Genomic DNA, 20,687 nt, shown 5'->3' with positions numbered 1-20,687 from the left:
TGAGGAAGCCATTGAAAAGGAATCTGGTTGATACTCCTTTAAAATGGAAGAAAGAAGGGCAAGGAAACACAGATAAAAAACAATTAAAAAACAATTCCGGGTTAGATTTCCTCAGGTTTTCGCCTGCAGAATCAGTTTTGTTATACTCACAGACAATATTTTGACATTTTGGAAACTTTGGAGTGTTTTCTTCCTAATCTGTAAATTATATGCATATTCTACGATCTGGACCTGAGAAATAGTCCGTTTACCTTGGGAAAGTTATTTAAAATAAAATAAAAATCTGACCCTAGCGTCAAGAGGTTAATCTATTTTAGAATAAGGATGTAAAGTAACAAAATGTGAAAAAAGTCAAGGGGTCTGAATACTTTCCGATGCAGTGGATGTGTTGCAGAGGTTTGTGTTTTGGTGGATGTCACTTCTTGCCACTGTGGGGCAGTAATGCATAAGGTGATGGGTCAGGTCATCCAGTGTTAGGTTTAAAGGTAGACTGAGTCAGATGACGTACAGTACCAGTCAAAGGTTTAGATGCCTGAAGTAAACAGTGTAGTGGGTCAATGTCTGTAAACAACCAAGGAGTGTTGAAGCGTGGGGCTAAAGTTCTCGGCTGTTTGGGTCCCGTAGCTACCATGTTGTAGAGAGTGTGAAAGGCACCTGTGACATGTGTAGTGTTTGCATCGTACTCATTCAATGGACCCTTAAAACTTCTTATGGGCTGCAATATCCGTTAACGGGATCGATATGACAACAGCCAGTGAAAGTGCAGAGCGCCAAATTCAACAAACAAAGAAATCTCATATTTAAAATTCCTCAAACATACAAGTATGTCATACCATTTTAAAGGTAACGCGTTGTTGTTAATCACCACAGTGTCCGATTTCAAAAAGGCTTTACACGAAAGCACCAAACGGATTGTTAGGTCACCGCCAAATCACAGAAAAACACAGCCATTTTTCCAGCCAAAGACAGGAGTCACAAAAGCAGAGAATATATGATAAAATGAATCACTAACCTTTGTGATGTCTTCATCAGATGACACTCATAGGACTTCATGTTACAAATACATGTTTTGTTGCGTAAAGTTCATATTTATATCAAAACATCTCAGTAACATTGGCGCGTTATGTTCAGTAGTTCCAAAAACATCCGGTGATTTTGCAGAGAGCCACATCAATTTCCAGAAATACTCATAATAAATGTTGATCAAAGTGTTATACATGGAATTCTCCTTAATGCAACCGCTGTGTCAGATTTCAAAAAAGTTTACGGACAGAAAGCAAACCATGCAATAATCTGAGGTCGGCGCTCAGTGCCCAATTAAGACAAAAATATATTGTGCAGTCAACAGAAGTCAGAAATAACATTATAAATATTCACTTACCTTTGATGATCTTCATCAGAATGCACTCCCAGGAATCCCAGTTCCACAATAAATGTTTGATTTGTTCGGTAATGTTCATCATTTATGTCCAAATAGCTACTTTTGTTAGCGTGTTTGGTAAACAAATCCAAAGTCACGAAGCGCTGTCACTAAAAGCAGATGATATGTCAAAAAGTTCCGTAACAGTCAGTAGAAACATGTCAAACGATGTATTGAATCAGTCTTTAGGATGTTTTTAACATAAATCTTCAATAATGTTCCAACCGGAGAATTCCTTTGTCTTCAGAAATGCGATAGAACAGAGCTCGCTCTCACATGAACGCGCATGGTCAGCGCATGTTCAGCGCATGTTCAGGTCATGGTAGACCTTACTCAATCCCCTCTCATTCGGCCCCACTTCACAGTRGAAGCATCAGACAAGGTTCTAAAGACGGTTGACATCTAGTGGAAGCCTTAGGAAGTGCAAAATGACCCATATCCCACTGTATATTCGATAGGCGATGAGTTGAAAAACTACAAACCTCAGATTTCCCACTTCCTGGTTGGATTTTTTCTCAGGTTTCTGCCTGCCATATGAGTTCTGTTATACTCACAGACATCATTCAAACAGTTTTAGAAACTTCAGAGTGTTGTCTATMCACATATACTAATAATATGCATATATTAGCAACTGGGACTGAGGAGCAGGCAGTTTACTCTGGGCACCTTTACATCCAAGCTACTCAATACTGCMCCTGCAGCCATAAGAAGCTTTAAGAGCGGATACATTTTGTCAAGTGGTCACTGCCTTTCAAAGTGTGTTGCATTCTGTGGATAAAAAGTGGACAAAACAGCATAAACTTAACAAAAATCCTGTGATCAAGGTTATGACGTTTAGACTGTGTGTCGCCTGCAAGTTTCTGCAGTTGCTCTTCACCAAATTCTTCCTGCAGTCATCGCCTGCATTGAGGGAGTCTCTATTGTCAGMCAATCATTAAGGAGTTTTGTTTGACCCACGCGAATGTGACCAAAGACATGACTGAAACAGGAACCAATTTGCCCTGATTTATGAATACAGTGGATATATACAAATAAATGTGATAATTGAGGCTCTCGCACTAATTTGATTGTGCAATGTATTGTTCTTAGATAAATATTTTTCCCCTTGACATGGTCAAATAACTCAAGCATATATTGKTAACTTTTTTTTCAAATTTGGCACACAGACACTAGAGGCCATGAGTTACTTGGTCAAAAAGAATGGCACTGAATGGCCTATAGATGGCACTGTTATAAGCAGTCTCACTTAAACCCTCACATCCTCATCTCATAACTTAGTTTGAGAAAAGCTAARGGATTGGTTAAGAGATGGCTGAGTTGTTAAAAAAACAGAATCTTATTTTACTTGTCTTTTTAAATCCTTAGTAAATCCACTTCACAATGGCCTATCAACTCAAAACTTTTTAGGGTCATCATAGACATTACCAACTTTTTTGACAATGTACCGCTTATGCTTAAAAAAAAAATCATACAAAATCTTCTTCTCATGGACTAAAAGTCAGATTAATTCCAAATGTAGTATTTTGACTCAATAGTCCCTAATGGCCACACTATATCAGTAGATAGATATTAGCTAATATGCTAATATATGCTAAAATGACTTTGTTACTGAGACGGGACTTCTGTTTTTGGGAGATGCTGGGTGATCGCATATCYAGCCACTAAATGTCATTTTCATAGGACTCCTGGGGGCAAATTCATTAATATCCGTTTGGTAATTGGTTGAGGCTTCTTGAGTGCATGACGTCACTCCGAGCCCAAAACATAGCAGACATTTTCTCTCACCTCGCATCTGAAACCAGTAGTAACCACCAAGTTCAATGACAGAACTTAAAACTAAAAGATGAATCTAACATTCCCACTCCCCAATAACATTGTCGCTGAGGAGGGCTTGCTAGCTACCTACAGTGTTTGAGTCATCTCAGCAGTTTTCTTTTAAAACGCTCAGCTAGCTAGTGAAATAAAAATGTGCAATGCTAGCTAGGTAGCTACTGCTTTTAGACTCAGGAGCTCATAGGAGCTTCAGGAGCCAGCGGGTTAGATGATTCCACCATGGGCATCAACAGCTGGCTACTAGAACTGAACTGATGGACATGGGGCAACGACATTTGTGACTMATTTCCAGAAACTAGGCATATGTCGCACGTAACTACTTAACAGGACAGGCATTTGAACTCAAACATTTCTTTTTTTATTAAAATGTGGTTTTTTTTTGGCAGGAATGCCTTCTGAAACACGTGAACTTTCATGTGCCTTAATAATGAACTTGTATGCCATCTGTAAATACGAATACATTTGTTAAATTACGAGCCTAGTTGGTTTAGCAACGGGAAAAGACAGGAACCTTCCCGCTAGCCATGATTGGCTGAGATAATGGACGGGCTGGACATGCTGAGAGATGAGTTTGGATTTGTCTGCCATGCAGCCTGCTTCTGTCTATAACATGAGCTGCTCAGTATGTGTAGGTAATCCCTTCTAACGCAGCTTTTTTGAAAGATATCACAAAGAACTGCAAAAGTGTTGCTAATGCTTTCCACTTTCTGGAGGAAGAATGTGCCATGCTGACTCTCTCTAWCTATGAAAATGAATCAGACGATGAGGAAATCCCTGATTTATGTAAAAACACTTCCGTTGAACCAACCGTATAGTCTTCTGAAATGGTGATCAACAGTGTTGTTGTCATGGAAGAAGTTGACCGAGTTTTGAAATCAGTGGAATGGCCGGTGGAAGCAGAGTAGGATAGCTAAGGAGATGGAGAAAATTCTAGCATTTGATTGCGAATATGCAGAGGGAGTCGAAAAGAGAACACAAAGGCGGCTCTTATATAAAACACCTGTCTTCGGATTACATCTTCAAACTAAGGCAAACTATTTTTTAATATATCTTTTTTTAAATCTTTAAGCCTGTAAGTAAGCATTTCACTGTTGTTTTCAGAGCACGTGACAGAGAACCATGGCATCCGTGAACCATGGCATTCGTGACAGAGAGGGAGAAGCGTTCATCCATGTAAGAGAGTCTAGCTAGCTACATTTTCAGATATTATACGTTTTTAATTTTGTCAGAAAGCTGTTAACAGTATGCCTTAACTTGCAATGTAAACTAGTTAGTTAACATTCGCTGGCTGGCTTGCTAGCTAACGTTGAACCTTGTTGGTTAGCTTTAGCTACCTGAAGATTCATGCATGGTAGTAACGTTATGAGTTGGGATTATGGTWCATTATTTAGCTAGCCAACTACCACTATGCAATTAGCCATTTCACTGTACTGCTTACACCTTCTGTAGCCTGTGCATGTGACAAATAAACTTWGATTTTATTTGATGTAGTGTGTGTTTACCAGAGATGGTAATGTAAAGAACAACATTACCTGCACCAAAGTCAAATTAGAATATAAAGTTAGGCCAACAAGACAGTGTCCCCAAGTACTAAAATCCTCTGGTAGAATGCCCTGCACCATTTCAAATTGTGCTACATAAGACCGAATCAAGCCGGTCGGTCACATTTGGTATGCAAACCTTATGTATACTTGTATGTCCTTAGAAGCTGTGTGAATATAAAAGTCACTGCAACCTTATATGGCTGCAGAGGACCAGTTGGTGGCACTATAGATGTCATTGGCACCAGTGGCACCATAGGATACTAGTGCAATAACTATTGATCAAGTGGACTGTCTCATGAAAATTTATATTTGATTTTAATTATGCAATGTGAAATATATTGATCTGTATAATCACATACCGTTGCCTTATTATGTCGTCTGAACATAGTGAAAAGTAGATATTTTACTTGGTCAAATGAGAAACCTGAAGTCCTTCAACTTGCGCAGTCAGCATATTACAGCAATGAGAGTGTATTGAAGTATTTTGGAATGCTAACGTGGAGAGTACCAATTGAGATTTAAATCAACATGGCAATGCTTTCACTGATTACACATAAAGGAAGCTAGTTCCTACATGATRGAGTGCTTGCTTTGTTATCCTTTCTGTCATCTTGTGAACCCYGTTCATTATTATATTATGATTTGGGGGGGTTAGATGTATATTTCAACATTATAAAGAAAACCTTTTTTAAGCAATGGCRACACTGCCATGAGGATCTGAGCTTTACTGTTGGAAAACCACATTAGTGTCGGACTTTCAACTGTCACAGATGCACCTCCCCCGTCTTCACTCCTCGACGTTTGCCTACAGTTGGTTGCTTTAGCCTTACCACTCAAACATGCCCAATCTTTGCGGTGCTGCTCCTGGCAACATCTTGTCGCTGAGTTTATCTTTGACTTTAATGTGACCTGCCTGATTCAGAAAATGTAAAATCCCATGAGAAAAAAAAGCTTGAAAACCCTATTGAAAACTCCATTTGATTCATGATGTTTTTAATTTTCTTTAAGTTCTTTTTGGAGTCAAAGATAATGTTTTCRGTACAGTTTTGGTTTTTTAAAAGGGTTTGTTAATAGTTTTATTTCAGTTTATTTAATAGTTTTTTCATGATTAGTTTTCATTTTAGTTTCAGTTTTAGTTTACTATAATAAACTTGGTGTGTGTGTGTATGTGTTTGCCAGTGTTTGTCTCTCATTCTTTCCCTCTCTGATCCAGAGTTCATCTGCTGGTCACTGAGGTGAGAACAGCTCCAAGCCGTCAGTCATCCAGCTGGCCAACCAAAACCTCTTTACTTCCTGTGTCACTGGAACCTATTTAGGATTTATTTGGTATCCCTAATCTCTGCAGGCCAGTCAGGAATCACAGAGCTGGGACTCATGTATCTTTCTACCCTTTGGATAGGAATGGAGGAGTTGGAAAGAAAAGTGCCCAAAGGCTCAATCCTTCATGAATAACTTTCATGAAACTGCAGTGTACAAAATGCCTGATAAGACTTGCAATCTATCCAAACAAAATTAACTTGCAGGTGAAAAAGTACTGCAACAGATGTCTGATTCAAATTAAATGAAATATATGTTTTAYATATCCTGAGCAAACATACAGAGTCTACAAAACATTAGGAACATCTTCCTAATATTGAGTTGCATCCCCTTCAACAGMCTCAATTSGTCGGGGCATGGACTCTACRCGGTGTCGAAAGCGTTCCACAGGGATGCTGGCCCATGTTGACTCCAATGCCTCCCRCAGTTGTGTCAAGTTGGCTGGATATCCTTTGGGTGGTGGACCGTTCTTGATACACACGGGAAACAGTTGAGCATGAAAAACCCAGCATCATTGAAATTCTTGACACACTCAAACCAGTATGCCTGGCACCTACTACCAAGCCCCATGTAAAGGCAATTCAATATTTTGTCTTTCCCACAACCACTGAATGGCACATATACACAACACGTCTCAATTGTCTCAAGGTTTAAAAATCCTTCTTTAACCCGTCTCCTCCCCTTCATCTACACTGATTGAAGTGGAATTAACAGGTGACATCAATAAGGGAACATAGCATTCAGCTAGTCACTCTATGTCATGGAAAGAGCAGGTGTTCCTAATGTTTTGTTCACTCAGTGTAKATCTAATCAAATCAAATTGTACCGTAAAATGCTTACTTACAAGCCCTTAACCAACAATGCAGTTTTGACAAAATAAAGTTACGAAAATATTTACGGAACCGAGTAAATGTGAGGTGGTACAGGTTAAGCAAGGTAATTGTACATGTAGGTAGGAGTAACGATTATTATTAGATAATAAAACACATCAAAGTCAAATTTATTGTCACATACACATTAGCATGAATGCGAGTGTAGCGAAATGCTTGTGCTTCTAGTCCGACAATGCAGTATAACCAACAAGTAATCTAACCTAACAATTCCACAAATACTACCTTAAACACCAGTGAAAAAGAATATGTACATAAAGAATATATGAATGAGTGATGGTACAGAACGGCATAGGCAAGATGCAGTAGATGGTATAGAGTACAGTATTAATTGAGATGAGTACTGTAGGGTATGTAAACATAAAGTGGCATAGTTTAAAGTGGCTAGTGATACATGTATTACATAAAGATGGCAAGATGCAGTAGATGATATAGAGTACAGTATATACATATACATATGAGATGTAATGTAGGGTATGTAAACATTATATTAAGTGCATTGTTTAAAGTGGCTAGTGGTACATTTTTTACATATTTCCATCAATTCCCATTTTTAAAGTGGCTGGAGTTGAGTCAGTATGTTGGCAGCGCCGCAAATGTTAGTGGTGGCTGTTTAACAGTCTGATGGCCTTGAGATAGAAGCTGTTTTTCAGTCCTCTCGGTCCCTGCTTTGATGCACCTGTACTGACCTCGCCTTCTGGATGATAGCGGGGTGAACAGGCAGTGGCTTGGGTGGTTGTTGTCCTTGATGATCTTTATGGCCTTCCTGTGAATCGGGTGGTGTAGGTGTCCTGGAGGGCAGGTAGTTTGCCCCGGTGATGCGTTCTGCAGACCTCACTACCCTCTGAGAGCCTTACAGTTGTGGGCGGAGCAGTTGCCGTACCAGGCGGTGATACAGCCCGACAGGATGCTCTCGATTGTGCATCTGTATAAGTTTGTGAGTACTTTTTGACAAGCCGAATTTCTTCAGCCTCCTGATTGAAGAGGCGCTGCTGCGCCTTCTTCACACATGCTGTCGTTGTGACCAATCAGTTTGCGTGTGTGTACACCGAGGAACTTAAAACTTTCCACCTTCTCCACTACTGACCCGTCGATGTGGTATGGGGGGTGCTCCCTCTGCTGTTTCCTGAAGTCCACAATCATTCCTTTGTTTTTTGAGTTGAGTGTGATTTTTCGACACACCTCGAGGGCCACCTCCCCTCCCTGATGGCCTCTCGTCGTTGTGTAATCAAGCCTCACTTAGTGTCATCCGCAAACTTGATGATTGATTGGAGTGTGTGCCTCGCAGTGTGGGTGAACAGGGAGTACAGGAGAGGCTCAGAACGCACCCTCTGTGGGCCCCAGTGTTGAGGATCAGCGGTGGAGATGTTTTACCTACCTCACCACCTGGGGCGGGCCGTCAGAAGTCCAGGACCAGTTGCACAGGGCGGGTCGAGACCCAGGGTCTCGAGCTTGATGACGAGTTTGGAGGTACTATGGTGTAAATGCTGAGCTGTAGCGTCATGAACAGCATTCTCACATAGTATTCCTCTTGTCCAGATGGGTTGGCAGTGTGCAGTGTGGTGCATTGCGTCGTCTGTGGACCTATTGGTCGGTAAGCAAATTGGGTGGTCTAGGTGTCCGGTGGTGGTGAGATATGGTCCTTGACTAGTCTCTCAAAGCACTTCATGATGACGGAAGTGAGTGCTACGGCGTAGTCGTTTAGCTCATTACCTTAGCTTCTTGGAACAGGAACAATGGTGCCCTCTTGAAGCATGTGGAACAGCAGACTGGGATAAGGATTGATTGATATGTCCGTAAACACACCAGCCAGCTGGTCTGCGCATGCACTGAGGACGCGGCTGGGAATGCCGTCTGGGCCTGCAGCCTTGCGAGGGTTAACACGTTTAAATGTTTACTCACCTCGGCTGCAGTGAAGAGAGCCCGCAGGTTTTTGGTAGCGGCCGTGTCAGTGGCACTTATTGTCCTCAAAGCGAGCAAAAAAGTTATTTAGCCTGTCTGGAGCAAGACATCCTGGTCCGCGACGGGGCTGGTTTTCTTTTGTAATCCGTGATTGACTGTAGACCCTGCCACATACTCTTTGTGTCTGAGCTGTTGAATTGCGACTCTATTTTGTCTCTTACTGGGACTTAGCCTGTTTGATTGCCTTGCGGAGGAATAGCTACACTGTTTGTATTCGGTCATGTTTCCGGTCACCTTGCCCTGGTTAAAAGAGTGGTTCGCGCTTTCAGTTCACGCGAATGCTGCCGTCAATCCACGGTTTCTGGTTTGGGAATGTTTTTAATCGTTGCTGTGGGTACGCACATCGTCAAGCACTTCCTAATGAACTCGCTCACAATAGCATATTCGTCATGTTGTTGTTGGACGCAATGCGGAACATATTCCAATCCGGTATCAAGCAGTCTTGAAGCGTGGAATCAGATTGGTCGGACCAGCGGTTGAACAGACCTGAGCGCGGGAGCTTGTTGTTTTAGTTTCTGTTTGTGTGGCTGGAATCAACAAAATGGAGTCGTGGTCAGCTTTTCCGAAAGGAGGGCGGGGAGCCTTATATGCGTCGCGGAAGTTAGTATAACAATGATCCAGGGTTTTACCAGCCCTGTATATAATATTAGGGAGTTTTGTTTTTAGATTAGCCTTGTTAAAATCCCCATACGATGAATGCAGCCTCAGGGTGTGTGGTTCCAGTTTACAAAGAGTCAGATAAGTTCGTTCAGGCCATCGATGTGTTCTGCTTGGGGGGAATATATACGGCTGTGATTATAATCGAAGAGAATTCCCTTGGTAGATAAGTGCGGTCACATTTGATTGTGAGGAGTTCTAGATCAGTGAACAGAATGACTTGAGTTCCTGTATGTTTTATCAGACCACGTCTCGTTAATCATAAGGCATACACCCCCGCCCCTCTTACCAGAAAGATGTATTTTCCGGCGCGATGCGTGAAGAAACCAGCTGGCTGCACCGACTCCCTTAGCGTCTCTTGAGTTAGCCATGTTTCCGTGAAGCAGAGACGTTGCAATCCCTGATGTCTCTCTGGAATGTTACCCGTGCTCGGATTTCATCAACCTTATTGTCAAGAGACTGGACATTGCGGGAGTAGTATGCTAGGGAGTGGAGCGCGATGTGCCCGTCTCCGAAGCCTGACCAGGGACCGCTACGTTTGCCCCTTTACGGCGTCGCATAGGTCGCCGGCTGGGATCAGATCCATTGTATTGGGTGGAAGGCAAAACACTGGATCCGTTTCGGGAAAGTCATATTCCTGGTAGGAACGATGGTGAGTTGACGTTAATCGTATATTCAGTAGTTCCTCCCGACTGTATGTAATGAAACCTAAGATTACCTGGGGTACCAATGTAAGGAATAACACATAAAAAAACAAAATACTGCATATTTTCCAAGGAACGCGAAGCGAGGCGGCCATCTTGGTCGGCGCCGGAAGTCCAAAGCGAGTAATAAACAGCGAGTAGCAGCACTGTAGTCAGGGTGTCCACAAGCTGTCCACAATTTGTCGACAGCTGCACCTTGAAAAGAAAAAGCTAATATCCTTCAGATTCTTTAACACAGCGAGCCAATTAYGTCAACAAACACTTGGACAACCTGCTGCAAATCTGACCTCATATTCGAAAACAGGCAGAGAGAGGGAGGGATGGAAAGAGAAGTAGGGAGAGAAGAAACTGCATTTTTCCATTTTACTGGGGCAGTTTTAGAGGGGTTGCCACAAGCATGCATTACTCCAGTTAAAAGGGAAAGCCTGTCGAGTCATTACTGTCAAAGCTAATGCAGAGGGATGAGGAGTAGGCCCAAAGAGGTAGGTACTCACTAATGAATGAACACACTGCTAAGTTCAACAATTACACTGCCATGTTAATGTAAGGATAACACACCGATTGTACTTAACCACCACTTAGCTTTCAGGAAGGGGCTTTCTTTAATTTAGTTACCCATTTCGGTTTGCATTCTTGGAAAGAAAGAAGAGAGCATTTACATGGCCATTGAACGTAAAGATAACAACAAATCACACTAGAAAGCCATTGCTTCAGTGATCGGTTTTCTTTCATTTAGTTGGTTGGGTTCTTATTCTTGGAGAGTAAAATGGGGAAAACATTTTAGGGAAACGGTCCTTAGACAGGTTTCCTATGGTCACTGTATTAATTTGAAAGAGAAGTTCACAGAGCTCTTAAACTCAGAGGACGGAAAAATAAATGCTGGGACTGTGTAGGGCTCTGTATGTAGGTTCCCCCACATATCTTTCTTGGAGGTAAATAGGAAAGAGTGACAGGTTGGAATCAATGGCCCTTCTCAGTTCTCGCCCCACTTTCATTGTTTTTCCTACTAATAAATAACGAATGCCGGGAACTAGCCGAATAAAGTAGATCCACTCACCCAATACACGCTTCCAAGAATAATGTACTAACTCAGTTTGTACAGAAAGGTATGGCATTATCCAGTCCAAGCATCTTTTCTGAGGACCCAAGTTTTTATTTAGTCTGACATGTGGAATCAATGATGTGTTCTCCCCTCTATATAAATACACACTGGCAGACCAACTCATCAGGTAAGACAGACGAAGCACAACTTTGTGTTCTAATTAACTGTTGACCTGCCTGGAAAGAACAGAGAAAAACCTCCAATAAAACACCCCAGTGTTGTGCTGTGCTCTGTTCACATTTTAAGTCATTTTTTATTTCACCTACAGTGCCTTGGACGCGGTAATCAGATATAAAATTTAAAAAAAACATCTCCAGTTTTATTCCCTCATTACGCGACTGGAATTCTCTATCAATCCAGTAAAAAAAAAAGGCAGACTGCGTGAATTATTTAGGCTAGCCTTGTCTGTTGCTTGTTTTCTTCTAAGTATAAAGTACATGCTTAGCAATTTAGATGGTTGATTCTACCTTGAAGGAGTAATATTTCAGAAATAATTTCGATATATCCATGGTCTCTAGAAACACCCAGTGGCTTAGTATACTAATTATTACTATAATTAGGTGTTAATGTTGGCACACATTCACTCATTTTAATTTCATTAAGAGYTAAGTGACACAAAATACTAACTCACTTTCTGTCTTTCTGTCAGTCCATAGGCTTAGGCTCTATCATCATCATCATCAGTTTTACAGTTCCTGAAGCATCACCCAGGTGGGTGCAACACTTTGATAATGGATGATCCAGCCTACTTAGAGGAGGAAGAGACGACGTGCCCGATGAAGAGCTCCGGGCCTGTCTTCCAGTATCTGACTGAAGTTTTCTCTCTGCCCGTCTGTATCATCGATGCTCCTTCAGCTCAAGCTACTGCTATTGACTGCCTTTCCAAACTACCTTGATACCTGAAGCTGCGGAAGACCATCAACCACGAAATACCAAATCCCTACATTTGATTTAGTGTCAACCGCCAGGTGGAGTTAAAAAAAAAAAAATCTGTCTTATAAATATCTATCGGTAGCTAATCAAATACAATGCCATTATCCATGAGAAAGCTTTTGGGTGGCAACACATTCCTTCAGGGAAAATAACAGCTGTCTGGACATTTGGAGGTGGGCGTGGGGCTCACGAGCATTTCAAACTGTGATTGACATCTACATTACATTATAGTAGACACTCTTATCCAGAGCGACTTAAGTCGGTGAGTGAGTACATCCATTRAGTACTGGTCCGCCATGGGAATCAAATCCACAACCCTGGCATTGCAACTGCCATGCTCTACCAACTGAGCCACACGGGACACACAACCCAGTGTGTCCGCAAAAAAAAAAGCATAGTTCTTCCATATATTTTCAATACATAAGCTTTCCATATGGGTGCTGCTTTTTACTTTATCATAATAATAAAAAACATCAGTTGCAAGGATGCAAAGAAGTTGTGTATTGCTAATGTTTTTGCTATTGTTGCCATTGTCAATTGTAATACAGGAAGTTGTAGCCTACACACAACAACAGCCGGACCAGCTAATTGCGGTAAAAAGTTCCAAAATGTATTTTTACTCTCGTGGATTTAGTCCCCTTGCTACAGTAGACAAACATTCTCATCCAGATCGGCGTCGAAAACAGTCAACCATTTTAGCAAGGACCAACTCTGAAAAACAAAACTAAAACTTGATCGTTTCAAACTGGTGTAGATCGCCTGCCTAATGTCCTAAAAGAAAACTAATAACATCTACTTGTTGTCAAGAGTCTATCTATTCTCTTATTATCTTTACACCACTATGGTTTACTTCTGTTCTGGAAACTAGGTATTGACAAAGTAAATGAAAATAAAGCCAGGCTAGAATGACATGTTTACCTGTATAGCACGTATAACCTTTAACATCTTTATACATCTTTAATATACACTTGAGTCTACAAAACATTAACACCACCTTCCTAATAATAAGTTGCACCCCCTACCCTTTCACCCTCAGAACAGACTCAATTCGCCGGGGCATGGACTCTACAAGGTGTCGAAAGCGTTCCACAGGGATGCTGGCCCATTTTCACTCCAATGCTTCCCACAGCTGTGTCAAGTTGGCTGGATGTCCTTTGGGTGGTGGAGCATTCTTGATACATATGGGAAACTGTTAAGCATGAAAAACCCTTCAGCGGTGCAGTTCTTGACACAAACTGGTGCGCCTTGCACCTACTACCCTGTTCAAAGGTACTTTAAATATATTGTCTTGCTCATTCACCCTCTGAATGGCACACATACACAATCCATGTCTCAATTGTCTCAAAACTTTAAAAATCATTCTTTAACCTGTCTCCTCTCCTTCATCTACACTGACTGAAGAAGATTTAACAAGTGACATCAATAAGGAATCATAGCTTTCACCTGCATTCACCTGGTCATGGAAAGAACAGGTGTTCTTGTTTTGTACACTCAGACTATGTACAGTGCATTCGGAAAGTATTCAGACCGCTTCCCTTTTTTCACATTTTGTTAYGTTACAGCCTTATTCTAATATTGATTAAATACAATTTTCCCTCAATCTACACACAATAACCCATAATGACAAAGTGAAAAAAGGTTTTTAAACATTTTTGTATTAAAAATGTAAAGTTTTTAAGTTGAGCTCAGGTGCATCCTGTTTCCATTGATCATCTGTGAGCTGTTTTTACAACTTGATTGGCGTTAACCTGTGGTAAATGAAATTGATTGGACATGATTTGGAAAGGCACACACVTGTCTATATAAAGGTCCCACAGTTGACAGTGCATGTCAGAGCAAAAATCAAGYCATGAGGTCAAAGKAATTGTCCGAAGAGCTCGAGACARGATTGTGTCAAGGGACAGATCTGCGGAAGGGTACCAAAACATTCCTGCAGCATTGAAGGTCCCCAAGAACATAGTGKCCTYCATCATTCTTAAAATGGAAGAAGTTTGGAACCTCCAAGACTCTTCCTAGAGCTGGCCACCTGGCCAAACWGAGCAATCGGGGGAGAAGGRCCTTGYCAGGGAGGTGACCAAGAAGCCGATGGTCACTCTGACAGAGCTCCAGAGTTCCTCTGTGGAGATGGGAGAACCTTCCAGAAGGACAACCACCTCTGCAGCACTCCACCAATCAGGCCTTTATGGTAGAGTGGCCAGACGGAAGCCACTCCTCAGTAAAAGTCATATGACAGCCCGCTTGGAGTTTGCCAAAAGGCAAACGGACTCTCAGACCATGAGAAACAAGATTCTCTGGTCTGATAAAACAAGATAAACACTTTGGCCTGAATGCCAAGTGACACGTCTGAAGGAAACCTGGCACCATCCCTAGTGAAGCATGGTGGTGGCAGCATCATGTTTTTCAGCGGCAGGGACTGGGAGATTAGTCAGGATCGAGGCAAAGATAAACAGAGCAAAGTACTGAGAGATCCTTGATGAAAACCTGCTCCAGAGCGCATAGGACCTCAGACTAGGGCGAAGGTTTACCTTCCAACACAACAGCGACCCTAAGCACAAAGCCAAGACAATGCAGGAGCGGCTTTGGGACATTGAGTGGCACAGCCAGAGCCCGGACTTGAAACCGATCGAACATCTCTGGAGAGTCCTGAAAATAGCTGTGCAGCGATGCTCCCCACCCAACCTTACAGAGCTTGAAAGAAGCTTCTGCAAAGAAGAATTGTAGAAACTCCCGAAATACATCCCCAAAGACTGGAGGCTAATCTTTTTTTAATAAATTTTCAACAATTTCTAAAAACCGGTTTTTGCTTTTTCATTATGGGGTATTGTGTGTAGATTAATGAGTTTAAAAAAAAACATTTTAAAATAAGGCAGTAACGTAACAAAATGTGGAAAAAGTCAAGGGGTCTGAATACATTCCGAATACACTGTATACCCTTTTAAAGTAACACACTGGCTGAGTCCGAATACCCATACTTGCWTTCTAAATAGTTTGAGTACTGTATGCGAAAAAATAAAGTTTAATAATTTGCGATATTTCGAAAATCGAGTATACTTTAAATGCCCATATTGCATACTAATTCAGAATTTGACAACAGCTAATCAATTAGATATGGGGATGAGMTACCAAAATCAACAAATAGCGGGAAACAGAGCAATCATGCATGACACATTTTCAGTACGCGAAAATAGAATGTTTAATAGTATGCMAYWTTTTTTTAAATCTAGTATGGTTTAAACGGCAGGATATTATACTAAGTTCGGCTCTTCATCTAGTAGAATTCGATGCACACTTTCCCACAATGCATTGGAAGCGGTGGGCTGCGAATTATAGTCCCTAGTTCTCTTCAAKTAGCCAAACAAAACTAGGCTTCTTACAGTAATTAGGAAGACGCCCGAARTATTCTGCAGTGTTGTTCAAATGTTGGCTATGATCATGAGTACAGTACATGTTTTTGTTGTTGTGAATTTCAGTTCTCTCACTGAACAGTGTTTGTTTTACCATTGGCCTTCGTCAGAGCTTTTAACCTAAATACTAAACCATCTTTTGTTTTCTGAATGTGTCAGAACCGGGGACTCGGGTGTTATTGATGTCATGTTAATCAGGAATTTTGATTTGAACATATGGATCGTTTCAGTTTTGTAGGCTAGGATGCATATTTAATTATTACATTTATGGATCAAGCCTCGGCAGTCATTCTGATCTCGTTCCCAATGATTAGTGCTTTAGTTTATTATGTTGCTGTCCAGCTTTCTGAATTTGCGATACACCCTACTGTCCACTTTTTTCTGTGCAATAGACCTTTTGATTTGTAACGTTTTGGTGTGTGTACTAGGCTATTTGATTTAATTTATATATGTTGCAGCACTTTGGTTTCACCAATAAATATGTTGAAATGGAACCAAATTATCTGTTTCTGTCTTCAGTCCTTTTTAAATAGGATAGATGGGCTATATGGTCTACTGTGGTATAGCTCGAATGTGATAGTCTGACTATAACCAGCCAATAGGTCTATAACTCCATGCTTATYCTATTCAGAGTTTTCAGATAAATTAATTGAATTGGAAATGCGCTATTATCATGCTGGTTAATGMATTGCATGTCTATTGAATTTGTAAAAATCCACCTGAACTCGGCCCCGTCCGGCCCCACCTACTCAACCAATCAGGACCCTCTACTGTGTTGAGTCCTTGGCATACTGCAGACTTTTTACTAAACGGTACATGCTAAATAGTATGGGACGATGAGTAAATAGTACGTAGTTTAAGTATGTAGTATGCTAGTATGGGTATTTGGATGTGTCACTACACTGGGCAAAAAGGTCAATGTCAGGGGATATCTTTATCTAYATACAGTACCAGTCAAAAGTTTGGACACCTACTCATTCATGGGTTTTTCTTTACTTTTACTATTTTCKACATTGTAGAATAATAGTGAAGACATCAAAACTATGAAATAACACATATGGAATCATGTAGTAACCAAAAAAKTGTTAAACAAATTAAAATATATTTCATATCTGAGATTCTTCAAAGTAGCCACCCTTTGCCTTGATGACAGCTTTGCACAATCTTGGCATTCTCTTAATCAGCTTCACCTGGAATGCTTTTCCAACTGTCATGAAGGAGTACCCACATATGCTGAGCAGTTGTTGGCTGATTTTCCTTCACTCTGCGGTCCAACTCATCCCAAACCATCTCATTTGGGTTGAGTTYGGGTGATTGTGGAGTCCAGGTCATCTGATGCAGCACTCCATTACTCTCCTTCTTGGTCAAATAGCCCCTACACAGGTGTGTTAGGTCATTGTCCTGTTGAAAAACAAATGATAGGTCCATAAGGGCAACAATGGGACTTATCAGACCAAAGGACAAGATTTCCACCAGCTCTATGTCCATTGCTCGTGTTTCTTGGCCCAAGCAAGTCCTTCTTACTATCTGGTCTCTTTAGTATTGGTTTCTTTGCAGCATTCGTCCATGAAGGCCTTATGCAGTCTCTCTGAACGGCTGACGTTGAGATGTGTCTGTTACTTGAACTCGTGAAGCATTTACTTGGGCTGCAATTCTGAGGCTGGTAATACTCTAATGAACATATCCTCTGCAGCAGAGTAACTCTGGGTTCCTTTTTGTGGCGGTCCTCATGAGAGACAGTTTCATCATACGCTTGGTTTTTGCGACTGCACTTAAGAAACTTTCAACGTTTTTAATGTTCCGTATTGATGACTTCAGTTCTTAAAGTAATGATGGACTGTTCATTTCTCTTTGCTTATTTGAGCTTTTCTTGCCTAATATGGACTCGGTCTGTGACGTAGAATTCCGTCACTGGCCGCGGCAGCATTTGGTTCTTTAACGCACGCACATTCATCACTCCTTCCCTGCTCGTTATCAGATAAGTTAATGTGGTCGACACACAAGTTAACTTCTCTGTCTTACTACATACATTTCACACTTATGTCAGTGTTCATATTTAATATATGCAATATTTATTATTACTTATCGATGTTTGTGATGAGCGGTTGCTTGTTTGTTTGTTCTGTTCTCTCTCTCTCTCCATCTCTGTAGCTTCGGGTATGCTGGGTAAGACCCAAGCTAAGGATTGGGCTGACTTTATAGTGCCTGTCCCAAATGGCTCATTAATGTAAATGGACTTATTGAAAGATACTGTCAGTAGTGACTGTAATTTGTAAATGTTATGTTGTGATATTTTAAAAACGTGTGCAATGTATATCCTTTAGTTAATGGAAAATGTAGGTTTGACTAGGTAATTGATTTAATTAATTAGTGTAAATTGTTCTGAGGGGGAGGGCTGCTCTACAAAAGAGGCCTCTCTTTCAGTTCATGGGGAGCTTTGATTTGGATTGAGCTGTGGATGGGGTAGCATTGTTTTTTAGCTGGCCCATAAGGTATATGTGATTGGCTAGTACTGTTGTTTTTTGTTCCGGAATCACTTGTAATATATAACACCTTGACAGAGAACTGTTGCGGCTCGCCATCTTTTATTTTGATCGAGGTTAGGTTTTTCAGTTTAGCCTTGCTTACTTCTACATGACATGGTCTTTACACACTCTTCTGTATACCCACCTTACCTTGTCACAACATAACTGATTGGTCAAAGCATTAAGAAGGAAAGAAATTCCTCAAATGAACTTTTAACAAGGCACACCTGTTAATTGAAATGCTTCAGGTGACTACTATGAAGCTGATTGAGAGAATGCCAAGAGTGTGCAAAGCGGTCATCAAGGCAAAGGTGGCTACTTTGAGGAATCTCAAATATAAAATATATTTTGATTAGTTTAAGATTTTATGGTACTAATGAATTCCATGTGTTATTTCATAGTTTTGAGATATTCACTATTATTCTACAATGTAGAAAATAGTACAAATAAAGAAAAACCCTTGAATGAGTAGATGTGTCCACACTTTTGACTGGTAGTGTATATCCAGATATCTAACATTTTATTAGATATAAGGAGTAGACATGCTCCACATATGCATGTCCTTAATGAGCTAGGATATTCTCCGTAATGGGACAATTTCTACATGCATCCAATCCRGACCTCAGAAATCTCCCTGSTACCATATGCGTCCAGGGAGATATCTGGGATGAGATCTCTTCAAGACACACCCCTGATGCGCATACACCCGCTTACATATTTGTAGAATATTTTMACTCCAGAAAGGTTATGTGTCAACATGCWGACATATCTAAGCCTTTATACTTAGGCATGAACAAATCCACATACTTTCAGAAATGTATCATATCTGTAGTCATTACATGATCCGTATACCAAAAATGTATGATCGAAAATGGACTAAATCTGAGTCATGATCAATATCCAGCATCCAAATGATTTGACCTATTCAGGCATCGAAAATCATTGTGCTTTTTCCCATGAAGGTGACATATCTGAGCATACATTTGCACCATATTGAAAGCAAACTGTCACATTTAATCCAAAGCACATCTCTGCTGTTTCTGTAAAAAAAAAAAATGCAGCATAGCATATCCATAGCTCCAATCACAACACCTGTTTCTGTAAAAATGCAAATGATGCCAATCTTTGCAAAAAATATATTTTATTTATTTGACAGAAAATAAAAAAAGTTCCACACCCTCAATAGCCCTGCCAACCTTGTTTATTATGGACGATGGATGCAATGGGTGCAGATTAGGTTGTCAGGGGCAGTCCCTCGAATTCCAGATCCAACATGGTGGTAGTGTTGGTCTGTGATCCACTCCAAACTGTCAATGCATAAATCGTGAATCGAAATTGTGTCGATATTGCAAGAAAATATTGTAATTTCACTTTTTTTAAATGTATTTATTTAACCTTTATTTATCTAGGCAATACATTTTTTTTGTATTTTTTTTTTTTAATTTGGCACTCTGCAATTCAGCGGTTGTTTACAAAAATTATCCCGTAAAAGGGATCCGTGCGCCAAGAGGTTAATTAAGAACAAATTCTTATTTTACAGTGACGGCCTACCCGGCCAAACCCGACCCTAACCAGGACAACACTGGGCCAATTGTGCGCCACCCTATGGGATTCCCGATCACRGCCGGTTGTGATACAGCCTGGAACATAAACATACCACAAGGTAGCTTCTCTACCTGCTTCATTCACGATGAGAAAACAAACTGGAACAAGCTAGCTAGCCAAATACCTAGTTAGCTATCKTATATTAACCAGTAATACAAAATAAGCCAAAACATTTTAAAACGTTAGCTGTCATCTTGAACAGGGGGGTTAAAAAAATCCCTGAAGRGAAGGAAATGTTATTTGTAAGCTAGCTATGCTACCAGTTAGCTTTTTCCCCCTATCAAGCCTAGCTAGCTAACGTAAACTCACCCCATTCCGTACAAATGTGCGTAACCGCGACATTCAAACGAGGCTACAAAGAAAACTAATGGGACTGTAGCGACTGTGTTGACTTCAAAATCGGGGGTGTGAACTAGGTTTCTATTCAAGCCAGATGTCGTGTGGGAAAATTGCTTTTTTCTCCCGATCTGTCCAACTTATCACCTTATCGCCTCTAAAATTTAAATAAAACACTATAAAGAGTTTATATAATGTGTCATTACATACCTATTTGAAGGTTTGTGTCGAATTTGAATCGGGTTTTTAGGGCGGTGCTAAAGTGATCTTAGAAGTAAACAGCGGCTTTGAGAATGATGATCGCATGCAATGATGACGAAAAAAATGACTAGGTATCCCCCTTACCCCCGTCACTGCCACTTTCTTGTTTTTTAAACGATGAGAGAAGTGCTACACCTGGTGGAGAGAGATTGTGTAAGACAGAAATAGTTGCTTTATGCGCGCTGTAACTTTAC

This window comes from Salvelinus sp. IW2-2015, linkage group LG15 (assembly GCF_002910315.2).
Source record: "Salvelinus sp. IW2-2015 linkage group LG15, ASM291031v2, whole genome shotgun sequence".
Taxonomy (NCBI): domain Eukaryota; kingdom Metazoa; phylum Chordata; class Actinopteri; order Salmoniformes; family Salmonidae; genus Salvelinus; species Salvelinus sp. IW2-2015.
This window is presented reverse-complemented; position numbering follows the sequence as displayed.